The sequence below is a fragment of the Triturus cristatus genome, chromosome 3_1, assembly GCF_964204655.1.
Source record: "Triturus cristatus chromosome 3_1, aTriCri1.1, whole genome shotgun sequence".
Classification (NCBI taxonomy): domain Eukaryota; kingdom Metazoa; phylum Chordata; class Amphibia; order Caudata; family Salamandridae; genus Triturus; species Triturus cristatus.
In genome coordinates, this window is record NC_140583.1 from 1,061,486,807 (window position 1) to 1,061,502,544 (window position 15,738).

At 48.4% G+C, this 15,738-nt stretch overlaps 1 protein-coding gene across 1 annotated transcript in view; it reads right to left on the minus strand.

Moving 5' to 3' along the window:
- TREH (trehalase) overlaps window positions 1-15,738 on the minus strand; it is a 281,145-nt gene that overhangs the window by 173,020 nt on the left and 92,387 nt on the right. The gene's annotated exons all lie outside the window — the stretch shown is intronic.

Genomic DNA, 15,738 nt, shown 5'->3' on the forward strand with positions numbered 1-15,738 from the left:
TATAAGTATTTAGTTATGCAACTGTTGCATGGCTAAACACTTATAAGGTCCCAAAGGCGAGACCTATTGGCTATGCCAATGCTTGTGTTTTTTGATATCTCGTCGTGTGCCGTGGTGGAGCGCGCTGCTGTGAGCACGCGATAACCTGCCAGGGCTGGACAGGCCGTCTATTCCACCCAAGGCCGGACTGGGAACCAAAACCGGCCCTGGCAAAGTGCTCGGCTGCCCCCTCCTCGCGGGGGGTTGGGAGGGCCGCCGACCTCTTTGCCAGGGCCGGTTTACGGCCGATTTTGTTACAGGGTCGATTTTGCAGCTATGCTGCAAAAACGCCCCTATAACAAAATCGGCCCCCAGGGGCCCAAAACCGGCCCCCACCCATGCGGCACACCGGGGGATTGCCCGGTGCCCGCTACGGCCAGTCCGGCCCTGATTCCACCCGACATTTTCCGGCGGGCTGGAGCCCTGGGAGGCAGGCTTTGAAGCCCCGGCCCCTCCGTCTGCCTGTCACTCTGCCCGGCTTCCAGGCGTTAATTACAGGCGCACGAGAGGGTTCAAGAGGCAGAAAGGGAGGGAGGTAGAGGGAAAGCCATCAGAGGGAAAGGGGGGGGGGGAGGGGGGTAGAGGGAGAGTACATGGTTGGAAAGAAAAAGGGGTTGCAGATGGAGATGAAAGGATGGGGCTGGTTTGAGTATTTTTTTCCAGGGACGCTATTGGTTCCCCCTTCTGGTCCTGCCGCTCTATATGGGGTGTGTGTGCAGCGGTGCGTCTAATGTGCCGCCTATGGGAAGTCGTTTGGGGGGCCTGGAGTAGAGAGGGTTACTGGCTTCCAATTCAGTCCGTTGGGTCTTTTACCACTGATGCCCTGGGCCCAGAGACAGCCACTGCTCTGACAACGCCCTGGACACAAAGACATCTGGCACCCCCACTGCTTTTGGTGAATACAATGAGACCGCATGAGAGCTACTTTTGTAGCAGGAGAGGGGGCGGGGGGTTCAGATGTGTGCTCCATGCGCACCCCTGAATTTTGGCAGCCTGGGCCCTGCTCACCCATGCCAAACGCCGGCCCTGCCAGGGCATGATATCCCGTTACACCCAAAAACTACCATGAAGAACACCCCTTTAGCACATGATGCTCCGGGTAGCGAAGCAGAGCAATCCAAGCCTTATTCTGGGTGGTGTTGTTTGGATTGACACTGAATATTTATTTATTTGTTGATTAATTAAAACCATTACAAAAAGAGGACAAAAATAAATACAAACCAAACACATTACCTAATTGAACATTCCAGGATACAATGCATAAAGTTGACCACAATCAATTAACTTTTTCCAGTTCGGGATAATTCAACATTATTATTTCATTTTTAAAATAGTTTACAGGACGTGGCAGTTTTCAAGAATAAAGTGCACATGTGCCATTCTATAAAAATAATAAACAATATAAATGGAACAGTTATCTAAAAGTAGTATTTTAAAACAAACAATTAGTACATTATCTAAAGGTAGTACTATAAAAACAAACAATTAAAAAGTGCCATAAGGATAATTCATCATCATCTTAAAAACAACAGCATCATCATTTACAGCCTTAACAAATTCAACATATACTTTGGGTGTCAACCTTACATAATTTCTTTTCCACTGCAAGTATAAATTTTACAAATTGGTGTATAATATAGACGTTGACACCACTTACAAGTGCAACATTAATAGCAAGTAATAAACACCCAACCAGTATTTACCATGAGCACAATCCTACACATATAAAGCACACAACAAGATAGATGCATATTTATTAAGGGGCAATCAGTAGGGAATGCTATCAATAGCAAACCCACCTCAACCCTGAGAGTGCCCTGCTCTGGTGTATGCAGGCCACGCTCCCAGTCACTTCTGGCTTCCAGATAGTGGAACAGTGCACTCTGGGAGTTACAGTCCGGGCAGTACCTCTTCTGGAATTAAGACCGCTCCATGCTCCACCCTAGTGCCCATTACAACTCTAAGTGAGTGTCTTAAGCCAGGTTTCTTTTCAGTTTTCCGTCTGTGCTCACCAATGTTCCCTCTACTTAATCTTCCTCATGTGTGGAGTAGGAGAGTGGACTATTATGTGGTGTAGGGGGTTAGACCTCACCATGTAAAACTATCACAATACCCAAACAAGCATTTACAATGCAATGGTCTCGGCATTGGTAAAATTAGAGCTATTGGCATTGCTCATGACATTATTTTTGTTTATGTTTTTGATTTTAAAGCATTTAAAGAAACGGCATTGTCATGAGCAATGCCAATAGCTCTAACTTTAACAATGCCGAGACCGTTGCATTGTAAATGCTTGTCTGAAAATTGTAACACATCCTCTTACATACTTTTATTGTCCTTAATAAATGAGAAGGCAAAACGACGTACAAAAGCGATGTACTGGTAAAATCCACATTAGGCAATGTTACAAAGACGGCCTGATGCGGCCTCATCCAACTTACAGATGCGTAGCAACCCATCATTCAAAGTATGCACAGCTGCCTACTCCACGCCCAATACACAAACCACATCAATAAAGTATATTCAGGGTCTGTTTTATTATGTATTGCTTTTGCAAGGCTAAAGTCAATATAGAAGAAACCCACCTTTGCGTGGCTAACCCAGTGTCAGATGTCTGGGAAAATGTGTGGCATCTTTTTGTCTCCAAACAAGGCAACTTTATCGTCCACTTATTAACCTTCCTAGTCATGGAGAAATGGTTTTAAAAGCGTTGGTATGTCGAATCTGTATACATGTATTAGTTGGCATCTGTCTATGGTCCTTCTAAATAAATCTCGACCAGTTACAACCAGTTTTACTACTTTCTAGGGCACTTCCGGTGCTTAATCCTGCTGACCGAGTGTTCTATTGTATGTGCTTTCAGGATTGCTTTTTCCTTTAGCATTGCTCCCTTTTATGTTTAACTTACCTGCTGTTTGTAGAGTGCTCCGAGACCCTGAGGGATCATGGGCGCGCATAATAAAACTCCAAAAATAAAAATTGAATAAATAACGACTCGGCCACACGATAAAGGATATAGTGCGTACAAACCAACAGAAAGAACACAAAGAGAAAGGAGAAACACCATCAACCAAAAAAGAAATCAAAGAGAGACGGTAGGGTGGAATATTTACAGAGTCCCAAATCGAATCATCAAGCTAGAGAGAGGCGAATCGAGGAAACCGAGCCGCACAAACACTCAAAGAAAAGAAAGACCCAGATGCAGTCACTCAACCAGAGAGTTTAGAAGAGAAACGTAAACAAGCAGCCATATGATTTGAAAGACTGATGAAACCTACTGCCACGGCGGAGTCACAGAAATGAAACACTACAGAAAATAAAGAACACAGAAAAGCATCTTCTGAGCCTCCCGTCCTGATTGAATTCACCGGTGCCAGTCAGTGCCAAACAGGACAGCAAAAGCACACCACCGGAGAAAGGCAGCGTCCTTTTCGGATCGGGGGGCGTGTTTTGCTGTTGTCTCCTCCCTGAGACTTTTCGCCAAAAACACGCCCCCCGATCCGAAAAGGACCTCTTCTCCAGTGGCTGGCCAGCATTTAAGAGGCCAGCCAATGGAGAACAGGAGAGAAGAGGGGCGGGTGCAAGCCCCTCTTCTCAAAGACATTAAATCTCCGGACTTCCGGTCTGCCGACCGGATGGTCCCGAGACCTAAAAAGGGCACATGATGACTTTGCAACACTGAGCATGTAAGACTGGTGCATACTGCCTGTGTCTTACTTGCTAGGTTCTCTGTAAACTGAGTGTAACTAAGTGATGTATGACCCTGTAAGATCTGCGGGCTATCACTTGTGATTGGTTGTAAGATATGTATAAATGTTGATTTACAGCCCTTCCACATACCTCCCTTAACATGTAACTATTTGGATGGAGCAAGAAGGAAACATTAAATGAAGGGAAATATATATATATATAAGTAAAGTAAAATGCCATATAAACTTTAAAAAGACAGGCCACGTGAAACTGCATGCTAGGATTTTCACTAGCTGCTGCTCTTTGGATATTATTTGGGAAAACTGTGCAGAAATTAGCATTATTTTCCCACCATTTTCAAAAGTGTATTTGGGAATAGTGAACCCCTATCACCCATTGGGCAGGGAAGGCTTTACTGTACTCCTCCGACTTGAACCCCTTGGTTCATGGCCACATCAACGCTCAGTCAGGTGAATCAGGCTCAGCTGAAATTTGTCCAGGGAAGGGACGAAATTGCAGGTTCTAAATCTGTTTTCAGGAACTGTAAATCACTCTCAGAAAAGTCTTGATTTTATTTGTTTATGTTGAAAACAGAAGGTCCCTGTAGCTGCTCAGTTCTAAATTGCTTATGGGCGACGTTTCAGTGTGCTTATGACTAACATTCCACTGCCAAATCTGTACTACTTAAAGTGACACTTCCTGAAGAGTAAAACGTAACAATGAAGTATATGTAAAGTCACAAATACCCCCTTTTGAGCAACGAGAAGCTCAAAGAAGGCATTAATTAGGCTGTATAATTCCTGAAATAGGTCACTAACCTTTGGTGCAAATTTTCAAATTTTCCAAGCTGTGCTTGCGTGTAAGGGATACATGATGTGCAGCCCTGCTAAGTACCACATAGCAGGTGTTAGACGAATGCATATCAGTTCGGTACTTGAAATGCGTTGTTACGCATATATAGCCCCTCAGCTGTCAAGTGGCCGGAGAGCGCTGGCTGATTAGTGCTAAAACATGATTTGGTAAAATCTGGAGTGACGGGCGGCGCGTGCCGCTTGGCAGCTCTTGGGGGCTGACTGAGCTCAAGTGCAACGAGGTTAACACTATGAATTCAAAGACCGCGAGGCATACTGGCCAGGAGTGTGAGCTTGTGATACTCACAGTTATAGGCGGGTCGGTGGTGCGGCAGTTGGAAGCAGTTTCTTTTTGCTGCAGTGCTTCCTGCAATGCTCAGCTCAGCTTGCCGTTGTAATGATAAATCCCGCGACGCTGATACAGCTGTGGCCAGGCTGGGTGGCGGACCGTAGTGGGCGGCGCTGAAACACACGGCTCGCTCCGGCGCAGTGGAGGTTAATCATTTGCAGCACCGCTGCCCATAGGACTGCAGCTGGTAGCTGAGCCGAGCGAGCCTCAGCGGCAGCGGGCCCCCGCGCACAGGGGCCACCTAGGCCGGCCCGTGTACATAATGGCAGCTGCTCTCGCCGGCCGCCCCAGCTGCAAAATTAAGCAAGTGTGCAGTATTGTTTCCTGCAACATTACCACGTGTGATTCCGGCATATATTAGCCAGCTCAAAACATGTGGGATGCATTTCTGCAAAATGGATTTGAGTTATAGATTAATTAAAGATGCTGTTGTAACACAGAAAAGCGTCTTATGAGCCTCCCGTCCTGATTGAATTCACCGGTGCCAGTCAGTGCCAAACAGGACAGCAAAAGCACACCACCGGGGAAAGGCAGCGTCCTTTTCGGATCGGGGGGCGTGTTTTGCTGTTGTCTCCTCCCTGAGACTTTTCGCCAAAACACGCCCCCCGATCCGAAAAGGACGGGGCATAATCGGAGTGACTGCACCTCTTCTCCAGTGGCTGGCCAGCATTTAAGAGGCCAGCCAATGGAGAACAGGAGAGAAGAGGGGCAGGTGCAAGCCCCTCTTCTCAAAGACATTAAATCTCCGGACTTCCGGTCTGCCGACCGGATGGTCCCGAGACCTAAAAATAGTTCTTGGTTTCACACTAACAAACCTATAGCTCAGTCCTGGTAGGGTTGCAAAGAACAGTCAGGCTACACCAGAGGAACATGTGTTAAGCATTTCAGAGTACCAATATGGGCGATAAGTAATTATTATTATTTAAATTTATATGGCGCACAGCTACCCGGAGGTTTACCGGTGCCTACGGACCCGCACAAGAAAGAAGAGGGCAGGACTCTAGTGCTTAAATAGCCACGTTTTTAAGTCTTTGCGAAATTTGTGATAGATAGTTTCGTGACGTAGTTGAAACAGAAGTGAGTTCCATAGAGATGGAGCCAAGTAGGCAAAGGACCGTCCGCCCATACGTGCTCATTTGATCCTGGGGACTTGAAATTTTGACTGATTAGAGGATCGCAGGAGACGTGGGGGGAGGTAAGGATGTACCAAGGCACTAAGATAATGAGGTGCTGAACCCATTTTGATCCTATGCATGTAGCAGAGGGCTTTGAATTTGGAACGATTTTCCATTCTAAGCCAGTGATGGTCATGGATCGGACCTGTAATAGAGGCCATTCTGGGTAGCTGACATAAAAGTCTGGCCGCAGAATTCTGGACCACTTGCAGATTCCGAATCACCTCCTTACTTGCGCCCATATACAAGACATTACCGTAGTCCAATCTGGACACGATCAAAGCCTGTATGACAGTTTTTTGCGTGGAAGGTGGAAGCCTCCAGAGAATTTTTTTGAGCCACTTTAAAATTGTAAAACAGGTTGAGGCAACCTTAAGCACTTGCTGTTTCATAGACAGTTGGTCGTCAATGATCATACCAAGGTTGCGAACAGATTGTGAGGGATTGGGGAGATCACCCATCTGAGGTGGCCAATGCTGGGGACCCCAAAGAGTTTTATTTCCACCGAAAATAAGGAGTTCCATAATAGACACGACTAGAGAGAAATCCAACACCAATTTATAAAAATAAAGTGTATTTTTTCTTAATTTAGACACCGAAACAAACAGAATTGCTTATCTAATCGGAGTTATAGATTTTAGAAGCAATAGAAAATCAATGCAAAATAATACAGTGAAAATGGAACATTGCGGTCAATGGGGAAAAACAACTAGTGAAAATCAGTCATTTGCAAGTCGAGTTGCATTGTCCCTGTGCATGGAAAAGATGGTGCAGGTCCATGGACCAACCCACTGTAGGCAGTTCAATTTTACCTGTCCCGTGGAGCTCAGGTGCAGAGTTGTCATGGCTGCTATTGGTGCTGAATGGGAGCCGCAGGAGTGCTGCATTTACCACTGAGATGGTACTGAGGGGGAAAAAATTGGACAATAACAACAATAGTGGAGCATTGAAGATCGGATAGAATTCCCCTTTAATGCAGCATTGAGTGAAGGGTCCGGTTGCCAGACTGGCGACCAACAAAACCTTGGCAGCGGTAAGCAGTACAGAAAGTAACTTCGATGTCTTGTGGCCCAGGGGAATGCAGTAGTTGCCTGTAACTTTGTGGAAGACAGGTCTACAGTTCCCCCAATGTACTAGACCATCTGGGTTTGGCTGATCCCTCGGAAGGCCCAATGGCCAAGGATTCTTCTGATCCCGAGCGCTGTTTCACCTGCTGTTTGCAGAGGACTTGTGTCACTAGTCCAGGGGAGTCTGAGGGGGCTTCAGGCTTCGACAGGGGCCCATCTGTCTGGGGGAACCAAGAGACAGCCTAGGACAAGTCTCAAAGAGGTAGTTCCACGAACGTTGCCACAGTTGCAGGGTATCCCTTTTTTGCTTTGGGCAAATGTTGTCTCTGGTGCGGGGTCCTTCTCTCCTCTTTGATGCAGGGTGTTCAGAACTGAGGTTCTGGTGACAGGCGGGTCCTTAAATCCTAGATTTATGGGAGTTAGGGGTGTGGGGGCTAGTAGCCAATTGGCAGCTAGTCCCTGCAGCTAGTCTGCCCCTGAGCTGACCACATCTGGGGATGTTGTCGTACAGTTTGTACCTCCTTTAGTAAAACTGTGCGTTTGTTGGACAACATAAACATCAGGATTGTGCCAGACTGATTCCATACACATCCTCAGGATATGTTGGCCTAGATCCCTGCTAGCCACAGTGCACCATTGTGAGAAAGTGGCTCTGTATATACTGTTCCCTAATAGGTACAGGGTGTACAGAGTCCACAGTCCCCCAGAGGCTGATAGAGGTCAAAGTTAGGTATAACCTTACTCTCAAAAGTGGTAGCTTGGTCGAGCAGTAAGGCAGTACCAGAGGACAGTGTAAAGCATTTATTGTACACACTCAGTCAGCAAATGGTTTCACACACTCAATAACTGAACTCTAGGCCAATGGTTTATATATATATAAAATATATGCTTGTTTTATTTTTAGAACCACAAAGGGGATAAAAATATACTTTCTCAGAATGAGAGGTTGAATATAAATACTTGTGTCTTGAGCAATAAATTGTTGTAAACAGTCACAGTTGGTTGCAATAAACAATCCTATTTCCTAAACATAACAATGCATTGAGCTCAATGGTAAATTCAGGTTATTTGTAATAAATTACTTTTCAGATTACTTTTGGAATTCCAGGTCTGGCTCCTAGATCCAGCCCTGGGTCAGTATTCAGAATCAAGTGATGAAAGTCGACTTAATAACTGTAATGATTTTTAAATAATATTTAGCTATTTCAAAAGTTAGCACTTAGAAAATATTTCAAGGAAAACATTCAATGGATCTCTATGGCAAGAAATTCAAATTGCAGGTAGAGTACTTTATCGTTACTTTAGTAATCCAGGACTGGGTACCTAGACCCAGGACTGGGGTCCTTATCAAAAACAGGTAAGTAATTTCGTTTGCAGAAATGGTACGATTTTAAAAGAATATTTCAAATTTGCAAAAGTAGACAGAAGAAATTTCACAGAAAAGCAGACAATGGTTTCCTATGGGAGAAAAATGAGTTAGAGGTAAGTATAGTTGTGGACACTTTTCAGAGTCAGGGCTGGGCACCAAGATCCAGCACTGGGATCTCACCTAGGAGCAGGTGAGTAAATTCGTTTTTGTCACTTGGCTGATTTTTGGTGAATATTTGCAGTTTTGAAAAGTTCACACTTAGAAGATTTTTGAAGAAAAAGCCAGTCAATGTTACCCTATGAGGAAAATGAAGTTAGCGGTTTAAGGGTAAGTACTCGACTGGCGGAGTTGAAATTCCGGGCATAGACTCAGGGGTCCCCCAGTGTCAGGTAGGTACAGTTGGTTCACCCTCAGCGGTTTCAGGACGGCCGGGTGCAGAGAGAGTTAGGCCCAATGTTATCCTATGAGGGATAGGGGGGCCTTGGTTGGTGGCTGCTGTCTGGCAAGCCACGCAGCTGTGGGAGCTGGGCTCCTGGTCACTTACTCAGGGCAAGTGGGGAAGTAGGTTAGTGTAGAGAGTGCACTGCCAGGGCCACTCGGGCGGCTGGGTGCAGGGTGCTTTTGAGCCTTCGGGCGCTCAATGGAAATCAATGGGAATGTTCCGGTTTGGAAAAAGGCTGCAAGCTCGGGGACGAGGATGCTTCAGGTGCCACCACCACTTCGAGAGGTAAGTTGGATAGTTGTAGGTTAGGTGGGTACCCCGGGATTGGGCACAGGGGGCCGCAGGGCGCCGGGTGCAGGGGTGCCTTTTGATGTCGGAAATCTTACCCTCTGGTTGATCGCGGTTGGGGTGGCACTCTGTTCTGAGGCTGCAGGCTTCTTCCGGAATGTCGAGGTGGGTCCTTGGGTGCCGGACTCGGGGTCACAGTCGCCGTGGGGTCGTCTTCAGGGTCTTTGTCCACTCCGGCACTGGCCAGGCTTGGCTGGTGCAGAGTGTGTTGGGTCCGCGGTTCCGGGCTGCTGCCAGGGGTTAAAAATAGGTTTCTTGAGTAGAGCCTCTACTCATGGGAGTCCCAGGGGCTTAGAGCCAAAAGGTAGCCAGGTCCTCCGGGGTTGGTGAGGTTGCTGGCCACGAGAGATGCCGCGCTGGTGCAGGTTCGAGAGTCGACAGGCTGGTAGGGGTGGGGCCAAAGCAGTTGGTGTCTTCTTCTCTTTTTAGCAGCTGCAGGGCAGGTCCTTGTTCTTCTTGCTCTTCTTGTAGTTTTCTATCTGGAATCTGAGGAAGGAAGGTTCAGGGTGCCCCTAAATACTAGATTTAGGGGTGTTACAGGTAGGTGAAGGCCAGGGACCAATGGGTCCTTGCCCTGGGGTGGGTACACCCCCTATCCTGCCTCTCTCCTGTGGGAGGGGGGCAGTAGCCTAATCCTGATAGGGTAGGGCCTCCCATCTTCAAGATGGCGAGAGCCCGGAGATGTGCTTCACCTCGCCTCCCCCACCTGAGGGGTGGGGTGGGCAGGCTGGCACATCCCCTGTCCTTGTATGGGGTTTCCGGCCAAGCTTCCCGCCGGAATGGGGGGTTGCAGTGGCCTGGGGAAACTCCAAATGGCGGCATGCCTTTGAAGCTTCCCTTTGCTCGTCCTGAGGGAGGAGATTTCTCACCTCACCCAGGATGTGCATTGTTGCAGGCCCGGGAGAGCAGGAGCTCTCCCACCCAGGGGTCCAGCAACGTGTCTGCTGTGTGGCAGCCTGGGCAGCCTCAGAGCAGACGTGGATTGTAAGTTAGCTGTAAGGGGGCATCTCTAAGATGCCCTCTGGGGTGCTTAGTACATTAAATCCCATACTGGCATCAGTGTGGGTTCAATGTGCTGAGAAGTTTGATACCAAACTTCCCAGGCTTTAGTGTTGCCATTATGGTGCTGTGGAGCTCGTGTTTGACGAGCTCTCAGCACCATGTACTCTTAAATGACAGCACTGCACTTACAGCGCCCAGGAATGGACCCGGGTACTGTAGGGGCACAGGGCTCCTGCTCCTGTGCCCACACCATAGGCGTAATGCACCCAGCTAGAGGGGTGGCTGACATATGCCTTGGCAGTGTAGGTGATGGGCATGGTACACAGTGATGTGTGCCATGTCGACTCTTTGTTTTGTCCTGCACCCAGACACTCAGCCTGCAAGGGCAGTGTGTGTGTGTAAGGGTACAGGGCCTCTGAGGGTGGCACAATGAGTGCTGCAGCCCTTAGAGGCCTTCCCTGGCCACAAGGCCCTGGGTACCTAGGGTACCATTTACTAGGGGCTGACAGGTGGCTAGGGTTTGCCAATTTGGAGTTTGTGTGGTTTAAGGAAGGAACATAGGCCCTGGGCACCGGATTGGCAGGAACCCAGGGTACACTCAGTCAAAGTACATTCAGCAATTTAGCAAAAAGTGGGGGCATACCATGCAAGAAAGATGGCACTTTCTCACACAACCCCCCCCCCCCCCCAAACGAAAGGTGATGAGACTAACCTTGTCCTATGGAGTCTTCATTGTCTAAGTGGAAGAACCTGGAAAGTCCATTTGCATTGGCATGGGCAGTCCCTGGTCTGTGTTCCACTTCAAAGTCCATTCCCTGTAGGGAGATGGACCACCTTAGTAGTTTTGGATTTTCCCCTTTCATTTGCATTAGCCATCTGAGAGGTCTGTGGTCAGTTTGAACTAGGAAGTGAGTGCCAAACAAGTATGGCCTCAGCTTCTTCAGGGACCAAACCACAGCAAAGGCCTCCCTCTCAATGGCACTCCAACGCTGCTCTCTAGGGAGTAGCCTTCTGCTTATAAAAGCAACAGGTTGGTCTTGGCCTTCATCATTGGTCTGGGATAGAACCGCTCCTATCCCTAGCTCAGAGGCATCAGTCTGCACTATGAACTGCTTGGCATAATCTGGAGCTTTTAGAATTGGTGCTGAGCACATTGCTTCTTTTAGGGTGTCAAAAGCCTTTTGACAACTAACTGTCCAGTTAACTTTCTTGGGCATTTTCTTGGAGGTGAGTTCTGTGAGGGGGGTCACAATGGACCCATACCCCTTCACAAACCTCCTGTAGTACCCAGTCAAGCCAAGGAATGCCCTGACTTGGGTCTGGGTTGTTGGAGCTATCCAGTCCATGATGGCCTGGATTTTGGGTTGTAAGGGCTGTACCTGGCCTCCACCTACAAGGTGGCCCAAGTACACCACAGTGCCCTGCCCTATCTGGCATTTGGATGCCTTGATAGTGAGACCTGCACTTTGCAGAGCCTCTAAAACCTTCCCAAGGTGGATCAGGTGATCCTGCCAGGTGGAGCTAAAGACAGCAATATCATCAAGATAAGCTGCACTAAATGACTCCAACCCAGCCAGGACATGGTTTACCAACCTCTGGAAGGTGGCAGGGGCATTCTTTAACCCAAAGGGCATCACAGTAAACTGATAATGCCCATCAGGGGTGGAGAATGCTGTCTTTTCTTTTGCTCCTGGGGCCATGCCAATCTGCCAGTACCCTGCAGTTAAGTCAAAGGTACTGAGAAATTTGGCAGCCCCCAATTTGTCTATCAGTTCATCTGCTCTTGGGATAGGGTGAGCATCTGTCTTGGTGACAGAGTTGAGCCCTCTATAGTCCACACAGGACCTCATCTCTCTCTTTTTACCCTGTTGATGAGGTTTGGGGACCAGAACCACTGGGCTAGCCCAGGGGCTCTCTGAAGACTCAATGACCCCTAACTCCAGCATCTTGCTGACCTCAGCTTTTATGATTTCCTTGACTTGATCTGACTGTCGATAGATTTTGTTCTTGACAGGTGCACTGTCACCAGTGTCCACATCATGGGTACACCAGCTTGTCAGACCAGGGGTCAGGGAAAAGAGGCTAGCATATTGTTGCAATACTTGCTTGCAGTCAGTCTGCTGTTGGGCAGAGAGGGTGTCTGAGAAAATCACACCATCTACTGACCCATCTTTTGGGCTGTAGGATAGGAGGTCAGGGAGTGGCTCACTCTCTGCTTCCGGTTCTTCATCAGTCACCATCAGCATGGTGATGTCAGCCCTATCATTGTAGAGTTTAAGGCGGTTCACATGGATGACCCTCTTGGGTGTCCTGCTAGTGCCCAGGTCAACTAGATAGGTGACCTCACTCTTTCTCTCTAGGATAGGGTAAGGGCCACTCCATTTGTCTTGGAGAGCCCTTGGTGCCACTGGCTCCAAAACCCACACCTGTTGCCCTGGTTGAAATTCAACCAGTGCAGCTTTTTGGTCATACCAGTGCTTCTGGAGCTCCTGGCTGGCCTCAAGGTTCTTGGATGCCTTTTCCATATACTCAGCCATTCTGGACCTTAGGCCAAGCACATAGTCCACTATGTCCTGTTTGGGTTCTTGAAGAGGCCTCTCCCAGCCCTCCTTTACAAGACACAGTGGTCCCCTTACAGGATGACCAAACAGAAGTTCAAAGGGTGAGAAACCTACTCCCTTCTGTGGCACTTCCCTGTAAGCGAAAAGCAAGCATGGTAACAGGACATCCCACCTCCTTTTGAGTTTCTCAGGGAGTCCCATGATCATACCTTTCAATGTCTTGTTGAACCTCTCAACAAGGCCATTGGTTTGTGGGTGGTAGGGTGTAGTAAACTTGTACTGCACTCCACACTCTTTCCACATGTGTGTTAGGTAAGCAGACATGAAGATGGAACCTCTGTCTGAAACCACCTCCTTAGGAAAACCCACCCTGGTGAAGACACCCAGGAGGGCCTTGGCTACTGCAGGAGCTGTAGTAGTCCTAAGTGGAATTGCTTCAGGGTACCTAGTAGCACGATCCACTACTACTAGAATAAATGTGTTCCCTGAGGCTGTGGGAGGTTCAAGTGGACCCACAATGTCCACACCTACCCTTTCAAAGGGGACCCCCACCACTGGTAGTGGAATGAGGGGGGCCTTTGGGTGGCCACCTGTCTTGCCACTGGCCTGACAGGTAGCACAGGAGCTGACAAACTCCTTCACCTTTTGGTGCATCTGGGGCCAGTAAAAGTGACTCACTAACCTTTCCCAAGTTTTGGATTGCCCCAGATGTCCAGCTAGGGGGATGTCATGAGCCAAAGTTAGGAGGAACTCCCTGTACTTCTGTGGCACTACCACCCTCCTGGTGGCTCCAGGAGTGGGGTCTCTTGCCTCAGCATACAGTAATCCCTCTTCCCAATAAGCTCTGTGGGTACCACTGACATCTCCCCTGGCTTCTGAAGCAGCTTGTTGTCTCAGGCTTTCAAGAGTGGGACAGTCTCGCTGACCCTGGCACAGCTCTTCCCTAGAGGGTCCCCCTGGGCCCAAGAGTTCAACCTGGTAAGGGTCAAGCTCCATGGACTCAGTTCCCTCAGGGGTATCCGCATCCTCTCCAGGGGGAGAGGGGTTCTGAGTGTTTGGCTGTACAGAAGCTGGTCCCCCAGTCTTCTTGCCCTTCCTCTTGGTTGGTTGGGCCATTATTCCAGGCTCCAAACCTACTTTTTCACCCTTCCTCTTGCTCTGTGCTCTGGTTTGCACACACACCAATTCAGGGATGCCCAGCATGGCTGCATGGGCCTTTAACTCAACCTCAGCCCAGGCTGAGGTTTCCAGATCATTTCCAAGCAGACATGCAGCTGGCAACTTTGGAGAGACCACTACCTGTTTCAGGCCAGTAACCCCCCCCCAGCCTAATGCTACCATGGCCATGGGATGACTAGTGGTGACACTGTCAGCGTTGGTGACTGGGTAAGACTTCCCAATCAAGTATTGCTCAGGGGAAACCAGTGTGTCTTTCACCATAGTGACACTGGCACCTGTATCCCTCAGAGCTTCTACCCCAGTTCCATTCACCCAGGGGTACTGTAAGTATTTCTTTAAGTTGGGGGGCCACACAGCTACAGTGGCAAACTCCACTTCTCCCAAGGAGACTAAACTTGCTTCAGTGTGTTCCCAGATTTGCTCAGGGTACACTTCTGATCCCATTTGTATGCTTGCTGCCCCAGGAGTAGCTGTACTGGGTGCCTTAAGGGCTTTGTTTTGGGGGCAAGTTACAGTTAGGTGCCCCTGCTTTTTACAGGTATTACACCAGCCCTTTAAGGGATCAAAGTTCTTCCCCCTACATGGTTGGGGCACATAGGGAGTAGTTTGGGTCCCACCCACCTGAACAGGTTTTTGGGGCCCTTTGGAAGACTCAGACTTTTTATCTTGGGGATTCTCACCACCTTTCCCCTGGGGAGGTTTTGTGACCACTTTCTTTTGGTCACCCCCAGTGGCTGTCTTGGTCACCCTAGTCTTGACCCAGTGGTCTGCCTTCTTTCCCAATTCTTGGGGAGAAATTAGACCTAGGTCTACCAAATGCTGATGCAACTTTTCATTTGTGCAGTTACTCAAAATATGTTCCTTCATGAATAAATTGTACAATCCAGTAAAATCCTGCACACCATGTCCAGCTAACCAACCATCCAGTGTCTTCACTGTGAAATCTACAAAATCAATCCAGGACTGGGTCTGGGTTTTGTGAGCCCCCCTGAATCTAATTCTATACTCCTCAGTGGTGAATCCAAAGCCCTCAATCAGAGCTTTCTTCATGAGGTCATAGGATCCTGCTTGTGGCCCAGAGAGAGTCAGAAGCCTGTCCCTGCAGTTACCAGAGAACAGTTCCCACAGGAGTGCCCCCCCCCCAGAGAGGTTTCTTTACTTTCCTGATATCACAAGCCCTCTCAAAGGCTGTGAACCATTTGGTGATATCATCACCTTCCTCAAATTTAGGGACAATCCCTTTTGGGATTTTAGGGTCAGAAGTTTCCTCCCTATCCTTGTTTTTATTATTGCTGCCACCATTGATGGGTGCTAAACCCATCTCTCTCCTTTCCTTTTCTAGAGCCAGGAGCCTGGACTCTAGATCTAATCTTTTGGCCAGCCTCACAAGGCTGTCCTCTTCACTGGCCCCCAGTGTTGTCTCTGGGACCAGAGCCACCTGTGTGGTCTCTAGGTGCCCAGATGCTAATTCTTGAGTGGGAGGGTATGGGTGCCATCTCCTCCCTAGGGAATAGTATGGGGAGGCTGTTGTCCACCTCCCCTGTTTCCCTTTCCTCATCTGACTGGTCATCACCATGTTCAGATGGGTGGTCTTTAGCATACTCAGCCAGGAGCTCCTGGAGCCCTTGTTTGGTTGGATGCAGACCCATTTGTAAATTTTTGAGTT